Below are 26,850 nucleotides of genomic sequence, written 5' to 3'. Positions count from 1 at the left end.
TTAGACTTTTCCGCAGTCGGCAATGGTGATCTTACTAGTTTTGCCATTCCTGAACCCAAAACACTCCATGGCTTCCATAGTATTCATGTCCTCTTTCACCTTGCCAAAGACCATGCACTAGTCATCCAATCACTCAGTCTTAGCAGTGCAGATGAAAAACTGGAATCATCTGTGTTGGGTTCAGCATTGGCCATGGACAAGATGCCAGGACCTGTATGCTTCAGAATGAAGTTCTTATCATCAAACTTCTCCCTGTAGATGGACTTGCCACCAGTGCCATTATGGTGTGAAGTCACCATCCTGGCACAAAAACCAGAAAGAATTCTGTGAAAACAGGAACACTTATAACCAAAACCTTTCTCAGCAGTGCTCAGAGCATGAAAATTTTCTGCTGTCTTTGGAACTTTGTCTGCAAACAGATCAAAGGAGACACGACCTAAGGGCTCGCCGTAGGTGGTGATGTTGAAGAACATGGTGGAGTTGACCACGGCTGCAGGTGGGGGATTGCAGCAGCAGGCAGAGGGGTCTGCTAAGTATTGTTTTGAGTACTGTAATGTCTATGAGCTACCAACTTTGAATAAGCATGTATTTCACTAAAGGCTTCAGTTCTAATCTTTGTGATCAAGTTAAACTTGAAGTTTTAGCAGTTTTTGAAATAACAGTTCTGTAGGTACCACCTTAACATTTCTTATATCATTCATTTAACAAAAAAAAATATAGGATCCTGTGGTAGTTTGGAGGTCTTATGTATGCAAGAAAAAGTCATTTTCTTTCAATCCATTCCTGTTTGTGTAGAACTATCATAGGTAGAACCTTGATTACGTTATTTCAATTGAGACGGGTCCCACCTCACTACTCTTACTGGAGTCCTTTATAAGAGGATAAAACACATACAGAAGCTAAGAGATGAAATAGAGGGAAACACCCAGAGAAGTTTAGAGAAAAAGCCTAAGAGAAGCCAGAAGCTGAAGCAATGAAGCCCAGGAGAAAAGGACTAACATGTGCCTTGCTATCTGACAGAGGAGCCCAAGCTTGCTGGTAACTGGTCTCTTCAAATGCCTTAATCATCCCGTTGATGCCTTAATTTGGACATTTTCATGGCCTTAGAAATGTAAATTTGTAAACTAATAAATCCCCATTGTTAAAAGCCAGTCCATTTCTGGTATATTGCCTTTTTCATCTTTAGCAAACCAAAAAAGACTCCTTCTGGGCATCAGAGTGGTTCTGAGTTTTGACTCAGTGTGCCTGTTGTTATCTTTATTCACACATTCTTTTTTTTTTAATTCATATTTATTGATATGTATTCCCATACCATGCAGTCATACAAAACAAAGTATACATTCAATTGTTTACAGTACCATTATATAGTTGTGCATTCATCACCAAAATTAATTTTTGACATTTTCATTACCACACACACAAAAATAATGAAAATTAAAGTGAAAAAGTACAATTAAAGTAAAAAAAGAACACTGGGGGCCTTTTTTTTTTTTCTTCCCCCATTTTTCTACTCATCCATCCATAAATGAGACAAAGGGGAGTGTGGTCCATATGGCCTTCCCAATCGCATTGTCACACCTCATATACTACATTTTTATACAATCATCTTCAAGATTCATGGGTTCTAGGTTGTAGTTTGATAGTTTCAGGTATTTACTGCTAGCTATTCCAATTCATTAGAACCTAAAAAGGGTTGTTTATATTGTGCGTAAGAGTGCCCACCAGAGTGACCTCTCGGCTCCTTTTGGAATCTCTCTGCCACTGAAGCTTATTTCATTTACTTTCACATCCCCCTTTTGGTCAAGAAGATGTTCTCCATCCCACGATGCTAGGTCTAGATTCCTCCCCGGGAGTCATATTCCACGTTGCCAGGGAGATTCACTCTCCTGGGTGTCAGATCCCACGTGGGAGGAGGGCAGGGATTTCACCTGCCAAGTTGGCTTAGCTAGAGAGAGAGAGGGCCACATCTGAGCAACAAAGAGGCATTCAGCGGGAGGCTCTTAGGCACAATATAGGGAGGCCTAGCCTCTCCTTTGCAGCAACTGTCTTCCCAAGGGCAAGTCCTGTGGTAGAGGACTCAGCCCATCAAACCACCAGTCCCCTATGTCTGTGAGCACATCAGCAACCATTGAGGTGGGGGAGCCCAACACCCCTGCATTCTCCACCAGCTCCTCAAGGGGACTCTGCATATTTTTTTCATTTTTTATTTTTTAATTAACTCTTTCTTTAAAAAATCAACTATATCAAAATTTTTTAAAAAAAAAAATGCAATAAAAAAACATTTCAAACAAACCATAACAAGGGAGTCCAACATATTCCTACTCTACCCCAAGAAAATAACCTAATATAGTAACATTTCTGTCAACTTGTTCCTACCATACCCATAAGAAATTAACAAAACATAGTCATTCCTGGGCATTCCCAGAACTTAAAAATTACCCGCGATAGCTTATCTGCTCTTACTGGGTTATCGTTCCCCCTTAATTAATTGTTCTCTATTGCTTGTTCCCCTACATTCTACATTATAAAACATTTATTTTAGAAGTGTATTATTTAACCTCCAGGTGTTTGTAAATTTTCTAAGTCTTTGATGGCTATTGACTTCTAATTGTATTCCATTGTGGTCAGAGAATGTACTTTGAACAATTTCAATTCTTTTTTTAAATTTATTGAGGCTTGTTTTATGTCCCAGCATATGGTCTATTCTGGAGAAAGTTCTGTGATCACTAGAGAAGAATGTGTATCCTGGTGATTTGCGATGTGATGTTCTATACATGTCTGTTAAATAAAACTCATTTATCCGATTGTTCAGGTTTTCAGTTTCCTTATTGGTCTCCTGTCTGGTTGATCTATCTATAGGAGAGAGTGATGTGTTGAAGTTGCCCACAATTATTGTGGAAACATCCATTGCTTCCCTTAGTTTTGCCAGTGTTTGTCTCACGTATTTTGTGGCACCATGATTGGGTACATAAACATTTATGATTGTTATTTCTTCTTGTTGAATTGCCCCTTTTATTAGTATGTAGTGGCGTTCTTTGTCTCTCATAACATCCTTACTTTTAAAGTCTATTTTATCTGAGATTAATATTGCTACTCCTCCTTTCTTTTGGTTGTAGCTTGCATGAAATATTTTTTCCATCCTTTCACTTTCAATTTCTTTGTGCTTCTGTGTCTAAGATGAGTCTCTTGCATGCAACATATTGATGGTTCATGTTTTTGGATCCATTCTGCCAATCTCTATCATTTAATTGGGGAGTTTAATCCATTTACATTCAATGTTATTACTGTGAAGGCATTTCTTGAATCAGCCATTCTATCCTTTGATTTATGTTTGTCAGATATATTTTTTCCCTTTCTCTCTTATTGTCCTTTAATGAACCAATATGGAATCTCTTTAGTACTGAACCTTTCTCCATATCTCTCTTTTCTTTCTTTGTTTCTCTGTCTGTAGGGCTCCCTTTAGTATCTGAAGTAGGGAAGGTCTTTTATTAGCAAAATCTCTCAGCGTATTTTGTCTTTGAAAAATTTAAGCTATCCTTAAAATTTGAAGGAGAGCTTTGTTGGATAAAGTATTCTTGGTTGGAAATTTTTCTCTCTCAGAATTTTAAATGTCATGCCACTGCCTTCTCACCTCCATAGTGGTCGCCGAGCAGTTACTACTTAGTCTTATGTTGTTTCCTTTGTGTGTGGTGAATTGCTTTTCTCTTGCTGCTTTCAGAACTTGCTCCTTCATTATTTGGCAGTCTGATCAGAGTATTTCTTGGAGTGGGTTTATTTGGGTTTATTCTATTTGGAGTTCACTGGGCATTTATGCTTTGTGTATTTATATTGTGTAGAAGTCTTGGGAAGTTTTCTTCAACAATTTCTTTGAATACTCTTTCTAGACCTTTACCCTTCTCTTCCCCTTCTGGACACTAATGAGTCTTATATTAGGACATTTTATTTTATCTATCATATCCCTGGGGTTCAATTTGATTGTTTCAATTTTTTTCCCCATTCTTTCCTTTTTTCTTTCATTTTCCATTTTGTCATCCTCCTGGTTGCTGATTGATTGTTCAGCTTCCTCTAGTCTTGTACTGTGAGTATCCAGAATCTTTTTAATTTGGTCAACAGTTTCTTTTATTTCTATTAGATCGCCTATTTTTTTATTTACTCTTGCAATGTCTTCTTTATGCTCTTCTAGGGTCTTCTGCATGTCCTTTATATCCTGTGCCATGCTCTCATTGTTTGTCTTTAGTTCTTTGATTAATTGCTCCAAGTAATGTGTCTCCTCTGATCTCTTGATTTGGGTGTTTGGGTTTGGGTTATCTGTATCATCTGGTTTTTTCATATGCTTTTAAATTTTCTGTTGTTTTTTGGCCTCTTGGCATTTGCTTTACTTGATAGGCTTCTTTTAGGATATGTAGGATTATTCAAAGACTAATCTCTAATTTGTCAGATCTACAGCTTGGTGGCGTACACTTTCCCTAACTAACCAGCAGATGGTGTCTGTGAGTCACCTATACCCCTCCCCAACTTTGTCTTCGTGGTGTGTGAGGGTCTAATTCTTGTGGGGTCCAATTGGTGCACCAAGTTTGGGTGTGTTGTTGGTGCTGTCAGCCCTGAATTTGGGGCATGTGTCTGAGAAGTTAGGGAGGGAGGGAAGCTTTAATAATCAAACCTCCCAGGTATTCCTGGAGATTTAAGGTTGTTGCAAGAGTCTAAACCTTCATTTCAGTCTCACCACAGATTGTTTCTGCTGCTGACCCACAAGTCTTTGGTATTGGCATATGGTCCCTGGGATTTCCATGTTGGTCCCTCTTCCAAGCCATGCCCTTCTAGGGCCTCTGCTGAGGGAAGGTTGGGCTACATCACAAGTGTGCACCATCCCTCAAGGGAAGTTCTGGGCCACTGGGCCGTGTAGGTGCGCTCCCACCCTGCTGAAAGGATGGCTGTATGGGGTGTGTTAATTTCCCCCTTTTTGCACTCTCCACCTTCCTAGCTCTGGGACAACTAGCTGTGGGTGTGCAAAAGGCTATTGTCCACACCTGATATTGTGGCCTGTATGTGTGTTGCTGGAAACACTTCCTGTCACGCTGGGTTTTTTGGCACAGCTCTGGGCTGTGGCACCGGTGCTGGGCAGGAGCATTCCCAGCCTGCCGGGAAGATGGCTGGAAGGGGCGTGGTTTTTTCCCCTTTTGGCTCATCTCTGCCTTCTTCTCTCTGAGACGATTAGCATCAGGTGTGCAAAAAGCTATCTTCCACGCCAGATATTGAGGCGTTCACACAGCCCATTCCTGCCACCCTTCACTGTGTGGTTCTCGCTGCCATATCTGCAGCCACTTTTGGGTTTTTTAAAAAAGAACTAGTCCATCTCCAAATGCCAACCCACAGTTTCCCCACACCGCAGCATGGCTGCCGGATATTCAGCAGGCTTACTCACTCATTTCAGAACACAGACTCCCGGTTTCACCAAGTGCACAGTCCCTGTGGATTTAGCAGACCTCGTCCAGCTGGTGTATCACTGGAACTGGTGTTCTGGGTCACTTTCTGGCTTTTATCTAGTATTTTTCACTAAGGTGTTTTTTTGTTCTGTCTCTCCTAGCTGCCATCTTAGGTTGTCCCGCACATATTCTTTACCATCTGTTAACATTCAAGGAATATTCTACATATATTTTGAAAATATTACCTACCATTTTGATTATATAAATACTGAAGTGCTCTGAGAATTTTTTTTTCTGAGAAAAGATGAAGCCAGTTACAAAATGAAACTTTGTGTTGTTAAAATTCTTATTTCTTAGTCATAGTGACATGAATAATTTTTAAAAAATTACCTGAGGTGAAGGAGTCAAGAAGGAACCTTAGAGATCCTGGCCACTTATAATTTCTTAAGTCAATACGAACAAATGGTGCAAGATTGTGACATCCTTGTTAAGAACAATTTGCCTACTACCACCATTTATGCCATCAGTCTCACTGATAATTTCTGTGGCAGATTAAATATTACTAAAAAAAAAACTTTTTTAGTGTATTTAATTTACGTAATACAGTTTTAAGTAGCAGGGGTGGCCAAGTGGATAAGCTTCCCAATCCTATAATTTATGTCTCTAGTCTTTCCAGAAATTAGAATACTTATTTCAGTTTGTGTATTGTCAGAACTCTATTCATGATTGCTTATAGCACTCTAACTATGCATAGATGGGTAACAGTATATTTCTTTCACAGATATTTTTTGAAATGAGAGAGACAATGACAATTTTTCTCAGGTTTCTCCTTGTTATTGTCACAGGTAGAGAGAAATTTCATATTATGATTTTCACTATTTATTCCTATCCAGAGTAAAGTTCCCTCACAGTTTATATTTTATCTATTCCAGTATTCTCTTTTCTATCTCTATTAGTCAGGGTTCTCCAGGGAAACAGAACCATCAATAGGTATCTGTAAATATGAGACTTTATGAAAGTGTCTCACACAACTGTGGGGATGCACAAGCCCAAATTCCATAGGGCAGGATGCATGGGTCCTAATTCCACAGGGCAGGCCACAAGCTGGCAACTCTGATGAAGGTTTTCAATGAATTCCCCAGGAGAGGTTGGCTGGCTGAAAAAGAGATGAAAATTCTCTCTTCTGACTGCTGAATTCATTACATCTCCTTTTAAAGACTTCAGCATCACACTATCTAATAATCTGACCATTCTGCCTTATTCTTTTTTTATTCAGTTTTATTGAGATATATTCATATATCATGCAGTCATGCACAGTATACAATCATTTGTTCACAGTACCATCATATGGTTGTTCATTCATCACAATCAATTTTTGAACATTTTCACTACTCCCCCCAAAAAAGAATAAAAATAAAAGTAAAAAGAACACTTAAAATATCCCATCCCCCACATTTTTCATTTAATTTTTGTCCCCATTTTTCTACTTATCTGTCCATACACTGGATAAAGGGAGTGTGAACCACAAGGTTTTTACAATCTCATAGTCACACCACAAAAGCTACATAGTTATACACTCATCTTCAAGAATGAAGGCTGCTGTGTTACAGTTCGACAATTTCAGGTATTTCCTTCTAGCTATTCTGATACACCAAAAACTGAAAAGGAATATCCATATAGCACATAAGAATACCCTCCAGAATGACTTCTCAACTCCATTTGAAATCTGTCAGCCACTGAAACTTTATTTTGTTTCATTTCACTTTCCCCTTTTGGTCAAGAAGACTTTCCTAATCCCATGATGCCAGGTCCAGGCCTATCTCCGAGAGTCGTATCTCACGTTGCCAGGGATATTTACACTCCTAGGAGTCATGTCCCTTGTAAGGGGTACGGCAGTGAGTTTACCTGCCAAGTGGGCTTAGAGAGAAAGGGCCACATCTGAGGAACAAAAGAGGTTTTCTGGAGAGACCCTTAGGCACAGTTATAAGTAGGTTTAGCTTCTCCTTTGCAGTAACAAGCTTCATAAGGCAAGCCCCAAGATCAAGGGCTTGGTCTACTAAATTGGTAGTCTTAAATGCTTGTGAGAATATCAGTAATTTCCCAGGTGGGGAGGTTTAATATTTCTGCATTTCCCCCCAGTTCATCAGTGGTGAGGGGCACTGCAAATACATTTTTTTTTCTCTGCCAAAATTACTTTGGGATATATTGGGGTATTACACTGACCTGCCAACCTATAAGATCTCACTTCCTATTCAAGGTTCCATGTAATTATGGTGTTTGAATAAACTGACTGCACAAGTTAGATTATTTAGTGTGCTACAGAAAATATAGATCCTGCACCAAATAAACATCTCTTCCCTGGGTCTCACATAGAAGTTGAAATTTTAAAACACAGCCAGTATAGTCCTTTGCCCTTTGGCCTGATTTGCCTTAGTCCTAACCAGATCCACTTCATTCATATATATAATTGAAGTTTGAACTCTTTTTCAGCTTTTTTAACAGTTGCTGTATGAGGTAATACTGACATTCATAACTGCTGAACTCTAGCTCTGAGTCTCAAGTGTCACACTGATACTTGAAGTTGCAATATAGAACTTATTCTTTGATAAATAAATGCCAGATACAGAACTCTGAAGAAAATGTCCAATAATATCCACAAACTAAAATAGCTGAGGTAGCCTGAGTTTGAGAGATAGAATGGATTCAAATCCTAGCTCTATCTCATTTTAGCTGGTGAAACTTCATGCAACCAAAAGAAGCATCAATAGTACTGAAGCCTATTGCTAGTTTATTAATCTCCATTTTGGAAAGTACATAACCCCCAGCAATAGTTTTATAATGTAATGTTTCCCTATAGTTCCTTGCCTTTACATGAAAGAGGTATTCTTCATACTGTTTCCTCAGTAGCTTCCAGAGAAAAGATAATCTTTATGTCCTTAATGCTAAGGGATTTTTGTTGTAATTTTCCATTCCTTCTGAGTTCTATCACAAATACCTGCACTGATTTGATACTTAATATTGTGTTTTAAGAGTACAAAGACCAGAAAACTGAAGCACTCAAGCTGAAAGCATCAAGCGTTTCTTAATAACTACCTTACAACTATCTATTGTTAAGATTAAATGAGATAATGGCTTTGAAGACACCTGACAAATAGGGCTTTCTAAAGGGTAATTATTATTATGAAACTAGTTTATTGCATGGGCTGGACCCAGTGAGGTACAAACAGGGACCAGCTTTATTTTATTTTTCTAAATACTGTCTTCCAATGACCTAGGTCTATCTTCCTTTCCTGCCCCTGGATAATAGATCAGGCACATGTCATAGTTTTTCCAAGTGTGTTAGGATGCTCAAATAGATAGAGCAAATGCCAGTCAAAAATAAAATCAGAACTCAATCTGTTGTCCAATTCAGAACTTCTGCACATTCAAGCCTGACCCCAAACACTGCAGATCACCATATTTGGAATCTGCTTTACCGTTCTTCTTGACCTAACTCCTTTCCACTAGTTTTATTCCTTATGGCTTCTTGGGGGCTGAATGATCAAGACCCATTTACAGATCAAGTATTATATTTAATTGATAATGGACACATTTTAAAAATGAAATATATTAGCCCAACTTTGCATAGCACAGACTGAACTAGAAGATTTCAGAATGTTTTTCATGTGAGATGATCAAGTACTATTTTGTGAAATATTGATAAACTGTCTCTGTCTGTCTATCTATCTATCTATCTATCTATCTATCTATCTATCTATCATCTGTCTGTCTACTTATCATCTACCTATCTACCTATCTATCTTTGATTATGTTCTATCAAGACACAAGAGTATTTGTGTGCATGTGTGCATGTATATGTGTGCAAATGTTTGTCAAAACACTGGATCATTGGTCAGACTTCTCTGGATGAAAGACAAGTTACAGTCACTTTGTTCCCAAACTCTGTCCCCCAAATTCTCTCATGTGCTACCCAGTACTGAGAGAGCCTATAAAGTTCAGAAACTCAGTAATCATCCATTTGGAGGGTGAGATAGCACTCTCTCCTGTTGATGGTCAAACCCTATCTCTTCTGAACTACGGACCCCATGGAAGAAAGGGAAAGACCATAGCTCTCTTTAAAATTAAAACCTCCTTTCAAAGGCTCCTTTGAGTTTACTCCTGCCAATAAGTGTTTTAGGAAATTTTGTATAGACTGAAAGTAGAAATGGTTAGGTTTCACAGGACTGGGTTTTGCCACCTCTTTACAAGTTCTATGAAGATATGGCTAGTACTTATGTAAAGATTATGGGTGAATTATTGATAACTAATTCTCAATTTGAGGACTTCAATTAAAATCTGAGATAATAGGAAAAGTGCCATTTACTTGTTAAATTTAATATTTTATTTCTGAATTACCCCCTTGCATCTTACTTCTCGGACTCCTGTACTATGCTAACAAACAAGATCATCTGAGAGGGCACTCAATTTTGTATATAATACTCATATTTTGTTTTCCCTGGTTTCCTTTAAATCATGGGAAAAGAGCTCTGTAGTGCAAGACTCTTGGTTGGTATGAATGTGGACACCTGGTTGAAACTTACCAATGTGTCTCTTTATTTATTATACAATGATTTAGAGGGTTCTTAAGATCAGTTTCTCGCTGGTGGATGAATATGTAAAATGTTATAGAAACAGGAGTTTTAGAGGTTATTGTAGGGGAAAGGCTCTACTGGTGCCCCAGCAACCTTTCACATCTCCATATAGACCACACAGCAAGTGTTTGAATACTTAGGATAATGCCATGTAATCCTCCCAGCACAGGACAGCATGGGTGGCCTGTAAGGAGCCACTGTGAGGCCATCCCTCCTATGCCCCATCCCGACGCCTTCTTGTTTCCCCTGGGAGGCTATCATGAGGCAGTTTCTTGTTCCCTCTTTTGTTCTGAGGTTCTGGTGAAGTATGGGACTTTCTGCCTTGCCCCTCTTGGGATAGAGCTGCAGTATGGAAAATCATTTAACTGTAGTCTAGAATTGTCTCCTCAGCAACAGGGTATCCTACAACTCATGTTGCAGGCATCTGACTCTTTTTGTTTCTTTTGTGATGTGTGGTACAAAAACTGTGGGAGGCTGGGAACTTTGACTTATTTTTTTCTTTTTATTGTCTAGGTAGGTACTAAACTGTCTGAATGTAAAGTGGCTCCTGGTATTTTTACCTGTTGAATCAGTCAGGCTTTGGCCTTGGCCTTACCTTGCCTTGTGTATGTTGAGAGTTATACGTCCGGCCCCCTGGGGAAAAAGTCAGTCGGCAACAAAAGAAAATAAAACAGGTAAGTAATGGAAGGAGTTTGAGAGAATTCAGGCAACCTCTGAGTCCCTACTGGCCATCTGCACCCCTGACCTTGCTACGTCTTCCTTGCTTAAGGCTTTTCTATATCTCACAAACACAAATGTTGCTGAGGTTAGTTTGCCTTGGATTTCTGTTTCTCAATGTCAAATATTTCTTTACTAATATACATGAGATTCTCTCTTTGACCCTGGTTAGTGTTAATTTATGAGTTTGTATTCTGTTGCCCCATTTCTCCAGTTCCTACTACAGAAAATATGCAGTTTTAATCAGTGAGTGGCTGTTGTGTACCTGTTCAGGTCTATTTCTGGTGAATTGTTGTGGAAGTGATGGACCTGTTTGTCTAGGTCTGATCTCAGATGATACTTTCAGCAGGATTTGGAGTCCGTAGGTTCCAACCCAGAACTAAATCAATATACAGGAAAAGCTGTGAATTACTTTTTAAAAACTTCACAGCTATGCTTTTATGCACCCCTGGTTAAAAGCAATGCCCAGGTATCTTGAATGGGAGTGATTGAGGCTCCATAACCCTCAGGACCTGGCAGCAACAACTGGACTGAGGACCTTTTGTCAACCACCAGGATAGCTTTTTTTGCAAAACTGAACTGATGAGATTTGGAGGACTATATTACGAAAGGTAAGAAAAGTTAACATTTATCAAATGCTTACCATGTAACCAACTCCCAGCCTCAAGAGGCAGCACAGTATAAAAGGTAAGAGCGTGGAATTCCCTTAGTCATCCTAAGTGGCTTCTCTTTCTAGCTTCTCCACTTACTGTGTGAGATTGGGTATGTCACTTAACCATGCTCAGCCTCAGTTTCTTGGTTTGGGCAAGTGGCTTTAATGATACCTCTCTCATAGGTGTACTATGATGATGAAATGAGATAATAAACGTGAAGTGCTTAGCTTAGAGCCTGGTACATATTAATTCAACATATAATAGTTATAATTACCCCAGTACCCAAAGGTTCCTTGCTTCTTTCTAATGACACAATTAGAGCTTCAATCTTTTTTGTCTTAAAGGCCAAGCAATCACTAAGCACCACCTATTAAGATGCAAATGCACCCAGGTGAGGTTACCTTTTAAATTAAATTTAGCACATTGGAAGTAATTTCCAATGTGCTAACTACCTAAAAGAGGAATATCTTAAGCAAAAAGTCCAAGGGATGGATCGATTCCTTGATTGGTGTGAGACCTATAAGGGCTGAAGTAGACCACAAAGGGGATGTGAATTGGAGAGTTGAGGCCAATCCCTATAACTTTACCAAGCCAAACAGTTTAATAACCCCAAAGATCAGGCTATTGGACAGCATGAATTAAGATGATAAACCATTCTAGGCATTTTGAATTTATCTACTCTGAAGTCTGACAAAAACACTGCAGTGTTTATACTGTTGCCCCTATTATAGATGAGAAAACTCAAATTTAATGTATTAGGGCAATTAGTTCTAGCTACTGTATTCAAACTAAATCTCAGTTTATGCATTAAACATTTGTTTCCCATTTTCTGCAAGTACATAGGAGTCTCACCTGGGCAGCTTTCCTCTAAGCACTGACTCTGGGATGTAGGTACTTTCCAGAGAGACACTCAGCCATTTCAGCATTTACAGTTCCAGCCAGACAGACTGAGAAGAGAGCAGGAGCTGGATTGCCCCTGGAGATTTTAGGGGCCGGTTTAGGAAGAGACATATGTAATGTCCACTCATGATTTTTTGACATTTTGACCCTAACTTAACTACAAAGGATGCTGAGAAAAGCAATCACCCTGTGTGCCCAGGATGAGCAAGTGGGATCTCTGAAGACCTTTCCTCTCTTGCCACCTTCAGGGAAGTTAGGGTGTCAATCCGGAGCCTCTTTGAAGGTGATAGGGACATTGCAGTATTCATGAAAACAGGACCCAGCACGGAATCACCTAGGAAAGCCTAGGTAAGCAAAACATAACATATTCTTAATGATGAAAAGTACACTAACTTTTTTCTAGGGATTTCATAGGTTGTTAGATTTACAATTTTTTCAGACTTTTTCATGTTTTAAGCATGAGTGATATCCCAGGAAGCAGCATCAAGCTATGGTTCCGAATGTGCAATATTGCCACTAGTAAATAATCTTTACCTGGAAAATATAATGCTGTCTATGTTGCTGTAGAAGTCACTCTGCATTTTTGTCAGTCTTCTGTGACCATGAATCTTGAGTACATTATGACAGTGTTAGAGAGGCAGGATTAAGTATTGGCTGGGTCAATGTGTCTCTTAGCCTAGCAAGAAAAGAGGCATGAACACCAGCTGTGGGCCCCCAGGGGGAAACAGAGAAAAACTTGATTTCTTTACCTAGTGCTCTAGTGTAAATCAGCCTGAGCCTGCACTCCCCAGTAATAATTATAGATTTGCTGTGATTCTGAAAATAAAAGGTACCTATTAGGACGTCTAAGGCAAATCTTTAATGACTGTCATTTGTGAGCTTTGGGGAATGGCCCATCACACAGGAATATGGCCTTAAAACAGCTGGTGGGGAAACTCCTACTACATCTTGTTCTGTATCACTGGTGCTAATTTTACAGTGAGAGCCAGAAAACGGGAGGCAGGAACAGATAACTGTCGCATAGTTACTAAGATTAGAGCATATCCGTTTCCATGATTGTAATTTAGTCCAGCTTACCTAAAAATCTGAAAGATTATCTAAGGGCAATTTATCATTTTGAAATGAAGGGTACAATGTCCTGATTGGGAGAAATGGATGAATGTAAAGTAGGTCACTAATCACAGTGGTCTTTCCACAATAATATTAGATTGAGTGATTTTAATTATTTTAGTATTAACTTTTTTCTTATTACAGCTTCACAGTAAAAATTTAGTAAATACAAATCAACAAAAATAAAATAAATATTGCCAGTAATTCCGTCCCAGAGATAACCACTAAAAAGCATTGTCTATTCTCATAATTATTTTTTCTTCTGGATAACCCTCTCTTTAGAGAAATATATCATACTATGTATATTTTGATTTTTGAAACATGATTTTAAACCTAACAGCTTATTGTGATCATTTTTATTTAATTGATCTCAATGGTCTTTTTAATGACTGCATGGATATCATGGATAATGATATCATTATAATTTCCCTGGCCTGAAATGCTCTTTCCCATAACTTTTGTGTGGCGATATCCTTTCATGTTAGTCACATCTCAGCAAATGTCAACATGTAGATATGTACTTTCAGTTTTTCATTGTGAAAAGGGTCAATCGGGACAGATAGGAACTGAAAAAAGAATTAAATATATATAGGCCAAATAAGCTATTTAATAAGCTTATTGACATACTAATCTGTGTGTGTGTGTGTGTGTGTGTGTGTGTGTGTGTGTTTACGTATTTACTAATGTAAATTAGAAAAAATATATAATACTTATCTATTAATGTGGGCAAGTATTTAGGAATCTCTCTTCCTATATAGAATAATTTTATTTTCTGAACTCACTGTTTTACATTTATCTTTTTGTTTATATTAGGGTGCTATAATTACAGTGGAAGCAGACATAAATAATGCCAGCAGTCCCCGAAAAACCAGTCATTTAAAAGTTCTACCAAGTGCCATGCTATTTAACTTTTATAACTTTAAAAATACAGAAATGGAAGCTGTCCACTGCAACCCAGTGATCTTGATTCTTGAAAACGATTGTATAACTATATGGCTTGCACAGTGTGACTGTGTGATTGTGAAAACCTTGTGGCTCACACTCCCTTTATCCAGTGTATGGACAGATGAGTGGAAAAATGGGGACAAAAATTAAATAAAGAATAGGGTAGGATGGAGGGGATGGAAATATTTAGATGTTCTTTTTTTGTTTTTATTTTTATTTTGGAGTAAGGAAAAGTTTCAAAAATTGATTCTGCTGATGAATGAACAACTGCATGATGGTGCTGTGAATAATTGATTGTACACTGAGGATGACTGCAGGGTGTGTGAATTTTATTTTTTGGAGTAATGAAAATGTTCAAAGTTTGTGGTGATGAAAGCACAACTATATGACGATGCTGTGAACAACTGATTGTACACTTTGAATGATTGTATGTTATGTGATTATATCTCAGTAAAATTGCATAAAGAATACAGAAGTGATCCTGTAAGCTATGATAGTGTCTCTGTGGAAATTTTAGCCTTAATGAGAAATTAACCCATCAAGTGAGAAGCCTTTGAAAAATCTGTTCTGAGTGAAATTTCTCTGAATTTGAAACATCATTCTATTCATCTATTCACTTCTGAACAGTGACAACTTGGTCTCTGAAAAGGTATAAAACATTTTTTTTTGACTATGATGTTTTCTATTTTTAATCAATCAGTTAACAAATATTTGTTCCCTCACTAATGGTGTACAAAGCACTCAGTGGGGTGTTGGAATGAAAAGTAGTAAAAGGAGAAAGTCCAATGAATTTTTACCTCAGTTGGAAACCAAGGTGTCTCTAACCTTAGAAGATAACTAATAATAAAGAGATGCTGCTAGATGGTCTAAGCTTAACTACCCTATCACTGTTGAAAGTTCAAATGGTACTCGTCAGAAGAGGATGAGTCTTTTTGGTTGGAGGTAATAGGCAGGATTCTTGGACATGAAAGTATTTGGTGGGACCTTGAAGGCTGAGAAGAAAGCTTCATCTTCTTAGATAGAGGCTACTAACCCTGTAGCAGCTGGAATTGACAGGGGACTTGTTAAGAGCATACAGATTTATCCTCTAGGGAAATGGAAATCTGGCATTTTCATTTCCTAGGTATTATATATAATCTTTGTTTATAATAATGATATTAACAGTGGTGATGAAAACAATGAACACTAGTGTTGGAGAATTTATTAAGGGTCAGAGACTGTGGTAAGCATCTAATGTCATAGATTGGCATGGGGAGAAGGATGGCTATAGCAATGAATTTTAAAATATGGAATTTGGAGTCAGAGTCAAACAGACCTTTGTTTTATTCATGACAGCTATTTACTGCCTATGGGACCTTGGAAAATATATTTAACCTTATAATTTTCAGTTTTATTGCCTATAAAATAAAAGTATTAATACCTACCTATTGTATTAATTTTAGACGAGATAATGCATGTAAAGCAATTAGTTGGGTGCCAATTCCAGGTTGCTTACTTAATTTTAACTGTTGGTATTTTTATTAACTCTGTGAGGTAAGAATTATTATTTCTTTAGTAGGTATGAGGAAATTAGGAAAGAAATAAATTTCCCAGGGTCATACAGATAGTAAGGGCAGAATTTTAATTTGAACTGCAGTTAGAACTGATTTTAGAGCTTGTTCTCTAAACCACTAAACTATTATTTTTTATTTTTCTGCATTCATTCAGCAAACAATTTTTATACCAATTGTGCTGGTTTGGATGTATTATGTCCCCCCAAAACACCATATTCTTTGATACAATCTTGTGGGGGCAGATGCATTAGCATTGATTAGGTTGGAATCCTTTAATTGAGTGTTTCCATGAAGATGTGACTCAATCACCTGTCGGTGAGACTTTTGATTGGATAATTTCTAAGGGCGTGTTACCCCACCCATTCAGGGTGGGTCTTAATTGAATTGCTGGAGTCCTATAAAAGTGCTCACTGACAGAAGGAGGTGCTACAGTCAACAGAGACACTTTGAAGAACACACAAGAGCTGAAAGTGGAGCTGGAACACAACCTGGGAGCAAGCAGATGCCAGCCATATGCCTTCCAAGCAAACGGACGTTTTCTGGATGCCAATGGCCTTTCTCCGGTGCAGGTACCCTATTGTTGTTGTCTTACCTTGGACACTTTATTGTCTTAAGACTGTAACCTTGTAACCAAATAAACCTCCTTTATAAAAGCCAATCCATTTCTGGTGTTATGCAAAATGGCAGCATTAGCAAACTAGAACACCAGTTACATGCCAGGTTCAGGGCTTCAAGCTAGAAATGCAATGGTGAGAAAATTAAAACTGAGATAGTTATTCAGAAGGAAGAAAATGGTAAAATAACAAACATCGCTTGGTGTGGTAGTTTGGAGCTGTTATATACCCCTGAGAAGGCCATGTTCTTTTAATCCATTCCTGAGCGTGCAGACCTATTATTGTGGGTGGTTTCTTTGGATTAGGTTATTTTAGTTGAGATGTGACTCATCCCGTGCAAGGTGGGTCTTAACCCCCTGATTGGAGTCCTTTAAGAGAGGAAAAGAGAGATGAATTGGAGAGAAGCTAAGAGAGAAAAAGGCCCCAAAGAAGCTGAGAGAGGAAGCCACTGGAACGAGAAGCTGAAAGCAGTGGAATCTGGGAGTGAAGGACCAGCAGTTGCTGGCCATGTGCCTTCCCATGTGACAGAGGTGTCCCAGATGTTGCAGGCTTTCTTCGGAGTCCAGGTCTCATCCTATTGATGCCATAATTGGGACATTTTCACAGCCTCAGAACTACATTTTAAGTTACTAAATCCCCATTGTAAAAGCCAATCCTTTTCTGGTATATTGCATTCCGGCAGCTTTAGCAAACTGAAATGCTTGTATTATGAGATTAGAAGATATTTCTCTGGGAAAGAAAGATAGAATAGGTGAGGCTAGATGTGATTGATTGAATTACAAACCCCAATTTAGACATGTTCTTAATGTTAAACTGCATTCCTGTCAGTGTGAGCCTATTATAAATAGGATAGCTTAAAGATATTGTTTTTTAGAGATAATGAAGTTGGACCTTAATAAGGATGACTGGAGTCCTTTATTAGCAGAAGAAATTCAGAAATAGAGAGATAAAGCCAGGGGGAGGAGCTAGAAGCCAAAAGTCGACAGAACCTGGAAGAGAAAGAAGAGGGCTTTACTATGTGATGCAAGACAGTCATACAAGCCAAGAAACCCCAAGGATACAGGCAGACAGCACCAGAATATTATAGACACTGGGGAAGGCCTTGCTGATCCTTCCATTTTTGGACTTCTAGTCTCAAAACCATGAGCTTATAAATGCCCATTATTTAAGCCAACCCATCATGTGCTATTTGCATAGAAGCCTGGCAAACTACAGCACTAGGAAGGTGGTGTGCCAGTTTGAATGTATTGTGTCCTCCAAATGCCATTATCTTTGTGGTTTTGTGGGACAGACGTTTTGGTGCTGGTTAGATTTGCTTGGAATGTGCCCCACCCAGCTGTGGCTGATGGTAACTGATGGGGTGTTTCCGTGGAGGCGTGGCCCCACCCATTTGGGGTGGGCCTTGATTGGTGGAGCCATATAAATGAGCTGACTCAAAGAGAGGGAACGGAGTGCAGCTGTGAGTGATGTTTTGAGGAGGAGCAAGCTTGCTAGAGAGGAACGTCCTGGGAGAAAGCCGTTTTGAGGCCAGAGCTTTGGAGCAGACGCCAGCTGCCTTCCTAGCCAACAGAGGTTTTCCGGACGCCATTGGCCATCCTCCGGTGAAGGTACCCGATTGCTGAGGTGTTACCTTGGACGCTTTGTCTTGTGGCCTTAAGACTGTAACTGTGTAGTGAAATAAACCCCCGTTTTATAAGAGCCTATCCATCTCTGGTGTTTTGCATTCTTCAGCATTAGCAAACTAGAACAGGTGGCAAGGGACAGATCATGCGGGGTTTGTAGACCATAGTAAGGATCTTAGTCTTTTTCCTAAGGACAATCCAAAGCCATTAAATAGTTTTAAACAGAAAGTGACAAGATCAGATTTGTGATTGAGAAAAATCACTGTTATGTGTTGGCACCAGTAGGTTTGTAAGTTTTATGTTTTGTGGAAGCAAATTGAAGGAGTTCCTGTTGGATAGTTTCCATTTTCTCTGTACACTATCATTTCCCTGAAAATCAGCTTGTCTGCCTTTTAAGATTTACAGTAAAGTTATTCTTCTGGTTGCCATATGGTCATATAAATGATTGAGGCTAACTGTCTGTGGTATATGAACTATTTTCATGATTGAACAATTTATTTATACAAAGCCTGAAGCCTTAGGGTAAAGGTTGTATGCTAAAATCAATAATACAGGCTAGATTTAGGTCTAGTTTAATGGAAAGCATCAATACTTTGTAAAAGAGCTTTGGAAAGTGGGATTTTTACACTGGAAAAGGAGAAACTTATATTTAGTAAAGTATCACAAAGTAGCCATTATTCTAATTTCTTAAATATTGATTTAATATTTTATTTCTTTTTATATACACATACATATACAAATGCATAAATGCATAAATATTTTTATATCAAAAATGTTTTTTTTTCCTAATCTGTGAGTTCTATATAGTTTCTAAAAATCTGTGCTCCCACTAGACTCCATACTGCTACATATTTACACATTTATGGCCTATGTCATAAGTAGATGTATTCTTTTCTATTTTTTTTCCATCTTTCTAAAGTTATAGGAAAAATATACATATTAATAACCTAGAAATTTCATTTTGGTATTCTTTGTTTTTCAAAACTGAGATATACTATGCATATTTTTCTGAAATTTAGATTTTTTTTATCCCCACTCAATAGCACCTTATGGAAATCTCTCCAGATTAACTGGTATCAACCTAATTTATTCTTTTTAATATTATAGAGTAAGGTTTATACCTCAATCATTCCTCTATTGCTGTTGATTTACTTTTTCCAGATTTTTTTTCTTTTTTGCTTTGAGGAACCAATAAAACTAAGATATATTTGTAATAAAACATTTTATACCAGTGCCTTCATATATATATGAATGATGGATTCTCAGGAAAAGGTTTCTGAAGTTGCCATGTAATTTTTATTTTAATAGATTTTGTCAGGTTGTATGCCAACATGGTTGTAACAATTCACATTTTTTTACCTGCAATTCATGAGAGTCATTTCATTCTTGCATCCTCACCAAACCAAGATGCAAATTTTCAGAGGAAATAAAGGTTGTCATCTCTAAAGTTGATAATATAAAATATTTCAAAGAGTGGAGATTGGTACAGGATTTGTGAAAGAATTTCTTTGTATAAAGCTGAGCTGAGAGATATACCTGACCCATCCCCAAAGCAGAAGTCTGGGAGAGTTCTCCCTTCACTACAAACCAAGAGAGTAATCTCAACAGAAGTACTAAAAGCAAGGCTGCCAGATTAAATACAGGACACCCAGTTAAATTTGAATTTCAGATAAACAATAATATTTTAAAATAATCTTTTAATGAAAGTATGTCAAAAATATTTCATGGGACATACTTATGTTAAAACCATTAGCCATTATTTATCTGAGATTTAAATTTAACTGAACATCCTATATTTTTATTTGCTAACTGTGAAAATACTAACCAGTAGAGCTTGGTACATATACTCTGAATTGAAGAAATACAGTTACTGTTATCTCACACAAGTCTGGAAATCTAGAGGGTGAGGGATGGGACAGTGACCTTGGGTTGGGATTGGTGTGCACTCTCATCATTTATCTGAGCAAAAATGAATACTTTTTCTCACACTGACCATAGGTAGGACATGGGCAAAAGAAACAAGAGTGTCTTCTATTCTGGTGGATTTGAACTGGACTCAGCAGAGAAGCAGCCAGAGGTAAACCAGCAATTCATAGAAGCTGAAGAGAAAGTGAGCAAACATCAAAACAGTGCATTCGTGTGGGTCAAGGAAACTTCAAGTTTGAGACAGAATAAAAAGAAGTGAGATTTACATATAATCCACAAGAGTAGAAAGGAGTGAGAAAGTGAGTATTAAACCTATCAGACCAAAAGAGTGTGGGACCTACTATAAGAGTGTCAATCAAGTAAGACTTTCCCTGTTTCCCTTACTTTCCTCTGTTTTAATTCAGACAGGGACAGAAGCTTTAGCTGTCAAAATCAGATGAGGGTTGGAGGATCTAAGATGGCAGCATAGAGAGGAGTAGAAGCTAACTAGTCCCCCTGGAACAACTAAAAAAAAACCAGAAACAACTAGTAAATAATCCAGAATAACTGCGGGGGGACAAACATGACTGTCCTCTCATCATGTAACAACCTGAATTGGGAGGAATGTCCAAGATCACAGCATACAATCTGTAAGTAAAAACTGCAGATCAAAGCTGGGAGACCCTTCCCCCCATAGCCCGAGATGAAAAGCCTCGTGGTGCCAGAGAGAAGCTCTCTCCCAGCAAACAAATATAACCCAGCTGAACTCCAACTGGGGTTTTAAATAGCAAGTGTGAACTGCTCACTACAAGCTATGAATCCCCAACAAGCAGACAGAGGCTTTAGGTGATGACTGACCTTGGAGAGCCGGAAGGTTGCTGCGGAATAGCCCTGAAGGGGACTTTCTGTTCCTTTTTTGGCTCAGTGGAGAAAGCATCAGCCATTTTCAGTTCCCAGTGCTCTGAGCCAGACAAGGGTGGAGATAGCACAGGCAAAGAGAGAACATTGAAATGCTAATGACCTCCCCCTACACGGTCTATCTTCTCTAAGAGGAAATGGGTGGGGCCCAGCTCTGCTACCTGCCTCCCATTCAGAGCCAGACCCCAGAGCCTGGTGTAAAACAGCCACACCTCCTTATACCAGTCTAGAATTACAGGCTGACAGGTGCCACCTGCTGGGCAGAAAAGCACAGTGACCTGAGGCATCACAGGGTGTACCAGTTTTCTAGGACACACCCTTAGGGAAATCAGATACTGAATATTTCTTCCTTCTGGGACCTGAGCCCGTTCTGGTCTGGGAAAATCGGATTGGGGTAACCAAGGAAACCATGCATAGACAACAGAAAACTACAGCCTACACTAAGAAAAATGAAGTTACAGCCCAGTCAAAGGAACAAACTTACACTTCAACTGAGATACAGGAATTGAAACAACTAATAATAAGTCAATTCAAAAAGTTTAGGGAAGATATGGTGAAAGAGCTGAACCATATAATGAAAACACTGTACATACATAAAGCAGAAATTGAAAGTTCAAAAACCCAACTGGCAGAATCTATGGAAATGAAAGGCACAACACAAGAGATGAAAGACACAATGGAAACATACAACAGTAGATCTCAAGAGGCAGAAGAAATCCCTCAGGAACTGGAGAACAAGGCACCTGAAAGCCTACACACAAAAGAACAGATGGAGGAAAGAATGGAAAAATATGAGCAAGAATCTCTGGGAACTTAAGGACAAAATGAAAGGCAAGAATTTACGTGATCCAGGAAGCACAGCATACCCCCACAGAATAGATCTGAATAAGCCTACGCCAAGACACTTAATAATCAGATTATCAAACGTCAAAGATAAACAGAGTATCCTGAAAGCAGCAAGAGAAAGGAAATCTATTACATACAAAGGAAGCTTGATAAGACTATGTGTGGATTTCTCAATAGAAACCATGGAGGCAAGAAGGAAGTGGGGTGATGTATTTAAGATACTGAAAGAGGAAAACCACCAACCAAGAATCCCATATCCGGCAAAACTATCCTTCAGATATGAGGGAGAGCTTAAAATATTCTCGGACAAACAGGCAATGACAGAGTTTGTGAACAAGATACCTGCTCTACAGGAAACACTAAAGGAAGCACTGTAGACAGAAAGGAAAAGACAGGAGTGAGAGGTTTGAAAAACAATTTTTGGAGATAGTAGCACAGCAATGTAAGTACACTGAACAAAGATGACTGTGAACATGGTTGAAAGAGGAAGAACTGAGAGCATGTGGGACACCAGAACAAAGACAAATGATAAAGACTGGGACTGTGTAACTCAGGGAAACCTAGGGTGCTCAACGATTGTAATAAAAGGTACAAATATGTTTTACATGAGGTCAAACAAATGAATGTCAACATTGCAAGGTGTTAAAAATAGGGTGAGACTGGGGGAAAAATGCAATAAGTGCAAACTAGAGGCTATAATTAACAGAAACATTGTATTATGCTTCCTTTAATGTAACAAAGGTAATATATCAAAGCTAAATGCATATGGTGGGGTGGGGAATAGGGGAAGTGTATGAGACTCCTGGCATTGGTGATGTTGTCTGACTCTTTATTCTACTTTAGGTTAATGCTTTCTTTCCTTTTTAACTTTCTAGCTGTCAAGTTTTGTTTTTTTGGTTTTGTTTGTTTGTTTTTCTCTCTTTCTCTTTTCTTTTTCTTTTACCTCTCTGCCTTCTTTGACTCTTCCTCCTTCTTCGTGGAAGAAATGGGGATGTCCTTATACAGAGAGAGGCAATGATGCTGAATACATAAATACATGACTATACGGGGAACCAATGATTGTTTACTTAGGATGGAATGTATGGTGTGTGAACAAAAGCATCTTAAAAGAAATGGGTTGGTGAAGAAACCTTGAAGGCACTATATTGAATGAAATAAGACAGACACATAAAGGCAAATATTTGCAGGGTATCACTAATATGAACTAATTATAATATGTAAACTCATAGACATGAAATATAAGTTACCAGGATATAGAAATGAGGCTAAAGAATAGGGAGCGGTTGCTTATTATGAGCAGAATGTTCAACTAGGGTGAACTTAAATGTTTGGAAATGGACAGGGGTGATGGTAGCATGTTGTGAGAATAACTAACAGTGCTGAAAGATGTGTGAAGGTGGTGGAAAGGAAATTTGGAGGTTAAAAGATGGAAATTATAAAACAGTGAATCTTGTGGTTGACAATGTCCATGATTAACTACACAAATATTAGAAATGTCTCTCACAAACTACAACCAATGTATGTCACTATAACTAGAGGTTAATAATAGAGAGGCATATAGGGAAAAAATATATACCTATTGCAAACTGTATACCATAGTTAGTAGTATTTTAACATTCTTTCATCAACAGTAACAAATGTACTATACCAAAACTATGAATCAATAATGGAGGGGGCATGCATGGTTAGGGGAATGGGAGGATCTGAGTTTCCTTTTTTTTTGTCTTTATTTCTTTTCTGGAGTAGTGAAAATGTTCTAAAAATTGAAAAAAAAATAATTGTGTTGATGGATGCACAGGTGTATGGTGGTGCTGTGGGCAATTGATTGTACACTTTGGATCTCTGGATAGTTGTATGGTATGTGAACAATCTCAATTAAAAAATATTAAAAAAAATCACATGAGGGTTTTATCCAGTGTATGGATGGATGAGTAGAAAAATGGGGACAAAAACTAAATGAAAAATAGGGTGGGATGGGGGGGATGGTTTGGGTGTTCTTTTTATTTTTATTTTTCATTCTTATTCTGATTTTTTCTGGTGTAAGGAGATGTTCAAAAATAGATTGGGGCTGCCTCCACCTCCCAACTGTTTCCAAGTCCAGTCAGCACCACCGGGAGGTGGAGGCGGGATGAACGCGGCCTGCCGGGGGAAGGCCTGGATGCTGCGGGTACCGGGCGCCATGGCTACACCGCGGAGTTCTCGCCCTACCTGCCCGCCGCCTGGCCTGCGCCACCGCGCAGCAATTCCCCATCGCGGGTTGTGGAACCCTAGCAGTATTGGATGAAAACGAATCCGGGCTGCAGCTTTCTAGAAGCTTTGACTGGAAGGATGGTTTGCTCGATCTGACCTGGAGTGAGAAGAAAGAGCATGTTCTCATCACCTGCAGTGGAGGCGGCTCACTACAGCTCTGGGACATCGCCAAAGCCACGGGGCCGCTGCAGGTCTACAAGGAGCACACGCAGGAGGTTCATGAAAGAAGTGTGCAGTCAGACTTCCTACTGAATATCTTGAAGGAGATTTTACAAAAACGTTCTGATCTGCACTTGATTCTGATGAGTGCCACTGTGGACAGCGAAAAGTTTTCTACATATTTTACGCACTGCCCTATTCTCGGAGTTTCAGGAAGGAGTTATCCTGTTGAGGTTTTTCATCTTATAGATATAATAGAGGAAACAGGCTTTGTACTGGAGAAAGACTCAGAATATTGTCAGAAATTTCTGGAGGAAGAATAAATAACCATTAATGTTACAAGCAAAGCAGGAGGAATAAAAAAAGTATCAGGAATACATCCCAGTTCAGACTAGAGGAAATGCTGATTTAAATCCATTTTACCAGAAGTATAGTAACTGCACTCAGCATGCAATTCTTGACATGAATCCCCACGAAATCAACCCGGATCTCATTTTGGAACTTCTTGCATATTTAGGTAGAAGTCCCCAATTTAGAAATATTGAAGGAGCAGTACTGATCTTTTACCAGGCCTTGCTCATATTCAACAATTGTATGATTTCCTGTCAACTGACAGAAGATTTTATTCTGAGTGATATAAAATGACAGCTCTGCATTCTATTCTTTCAACTCAGGATCAAACTGCAGCATTCACACTTCCTCCTCTGGGAGTCAGGAAGATTGTTTTAACAACAAATATTGCAGAGACGGGTATTAGTACTCCAGATGTTGTATTTGTAATTGATACTGGAAGAACAAAAGAAAATAAGTACCATGAAAGCAGTCAGATGAGTTCTTGGGTTGAGAGGTTTCTCAATAAAGCTACTGCTCTGCAGCGCCAGGGGAGAGCTGGGTGGGTCAGAGATGGCTTCTGCTTCTGAATGTACAGAAGAGAAAGATTTGAAGGTTTTATGGACTATTCTGTTCCTGAAATCTTGCACGTATGTTTGGAGGAATTATGTCTTCATATTATGAAATGTAATCTTGGTTCTCCTGAAGATTTTCTCTCGAAAGCCTTAGATCCTCTTCAGCTTCAAGTGATCAGCAACGCAACGAGTTTACTCTGAAAAATTAGAGCTTGTGAACTAAATGAGCCTAAACTTACCCCATTGAGGCAACACCTTGCAGTTTTGCCTGTGAATGTCAAAATTGGCAAGATGCTTATTTTTGGTGCCATATTTGGCTGCCTTGACCCAATGGCAACACTAGCTGCAGTTATGACAGAGAAGTCTCCTTTCACCACACCGACTTGTCAAAAAGATGAAGGAAATCTTGCAAAATCATCTTTGGCTATGGCAGATTCAGACCACCTGACGATCTACAATGCATATCTAGGGTGGAAGAAAGCACAGCAAGAACGAGGCTATGATTCTGAAATGGTATATTGCCAGAGGAACTTGCTTAATAGAACCTCACTGTTAACCTTAGAGGATGTAAAATTAGAGTTAATAAAGTTGGTGAAGGCAGCAGGATTTTCATCATCCGCAACTTCTAGTGGCTGGGAAGAAAACAGCCTCACAGACCCTCTCCTTCCAAGAAATTGTCCTTCTTAAAACTGTACTGGCCACTGGACTGTATGACAGCATGGGGAAGATAAACTATACAAAGTCAGTAGATAGTACAGAAAAATTGGCTTGTGTTGTAGACACGGCCCAAGGCAAAGCACAAGTACATCCTCCTCAGTAAATCGGAATTTGCAAACTTATGGATGGCTCTTGTATCAGGAAAAGGTAAGGTATGCCAGAGTGTATTTAAGGGAAACGCCTTTTCCAGTTTTACTTTTCGGTGGCAATATAGAAGTTCAACACCGAGAGCTTCTTCTTTCTCTTGATGGCTGGATCTATTTTCAGGCTCCTGTAAAGATAGCCATCATTTTTAAGCAGCTAAAGAGTTCTAATTGATTCTGTCTTAAGAAAAAAGCTTGAAAATCCCAAGATGTTCCTTGAAAATGACAAGATTCTACAGATCATTACGGAATTGATAAAAACAGAGAATAATAATTGAAACTGAAATTCATGGTCAAGTATTTTAAAAATTAAGGTGGAGATACCGTTATGAAATTATGTAGAAAAAGAGCATCCTATTAAGTATTTTAGTACTTAAAATGTTGGTACTAGTCACAACTTAAAGGTGGCAGAAAAAAAAGCACATACTTTCAACATGTAATTTTCTAGTTCCTTTTTAATGATGACTATTCTCAATGTATTTGCCACTACATTTACAATAAATTATTTGGTATCACAAAAAAAAAAATAGATTGGGGTGATGAATGCACCACTATCTGATGGTACTATGAACAACTGATTGTACACCATGGATGATGGTATGGTATGTGAATATATCTCAATAAAACTGAATAAAAAAAAATCAGATGAGGGAAGTGTAAAAATAAAGAGTGCAGAAGAGAAGAAAAACTATGTCCTGCCCCATTTGTTCTACAGTGTGCTTTCAGTAATCCCCAGGTGATACAGAAAGAGAAAAGATTCAACTTGAACTCAGGTTCAGATTGTCAATTCCTCTTTGGGATTAGATGTTTTCATTGGATTTTGGCTGTTTGGAGATTTA

General features: G+C 38.6%; 2 pseudogenes; one reads left to right on the top strand and one right to left on the bottom strand.

The window, feature by feature from the left end:
• LOC119542644 lies at window positions 1-24,018 on the bottom strand (annotated as a pseudogene).
• LOC119542643 lies at window positions 24,017-26,289 on the top strand (annotated as a pseudogene).
• Window positions 26,290-26,850: the final 561 nt, after the last annotated feature.

The sequence above is a fragment of the Choloepus didactylus genome, chromosome 8 (assembly GCF_015220235.1).
Source record: "Choloepus didactylus isolate mChoDid1 chromosome 8, mChoDid1.pri, whole genome shotgun sequence".
Taxonomy (NCBI): Eukaryota; Metazoa; Chordata; class Mammalia; order Pilosa; family Megalonychidae; genus Choloepus; species Choloepus didactylus.
The sequence above is the reverse complement of the archived record's forward strand: the minus strand, read 5'-3'. Positions and strand labels throughout refer to the sequence as shown.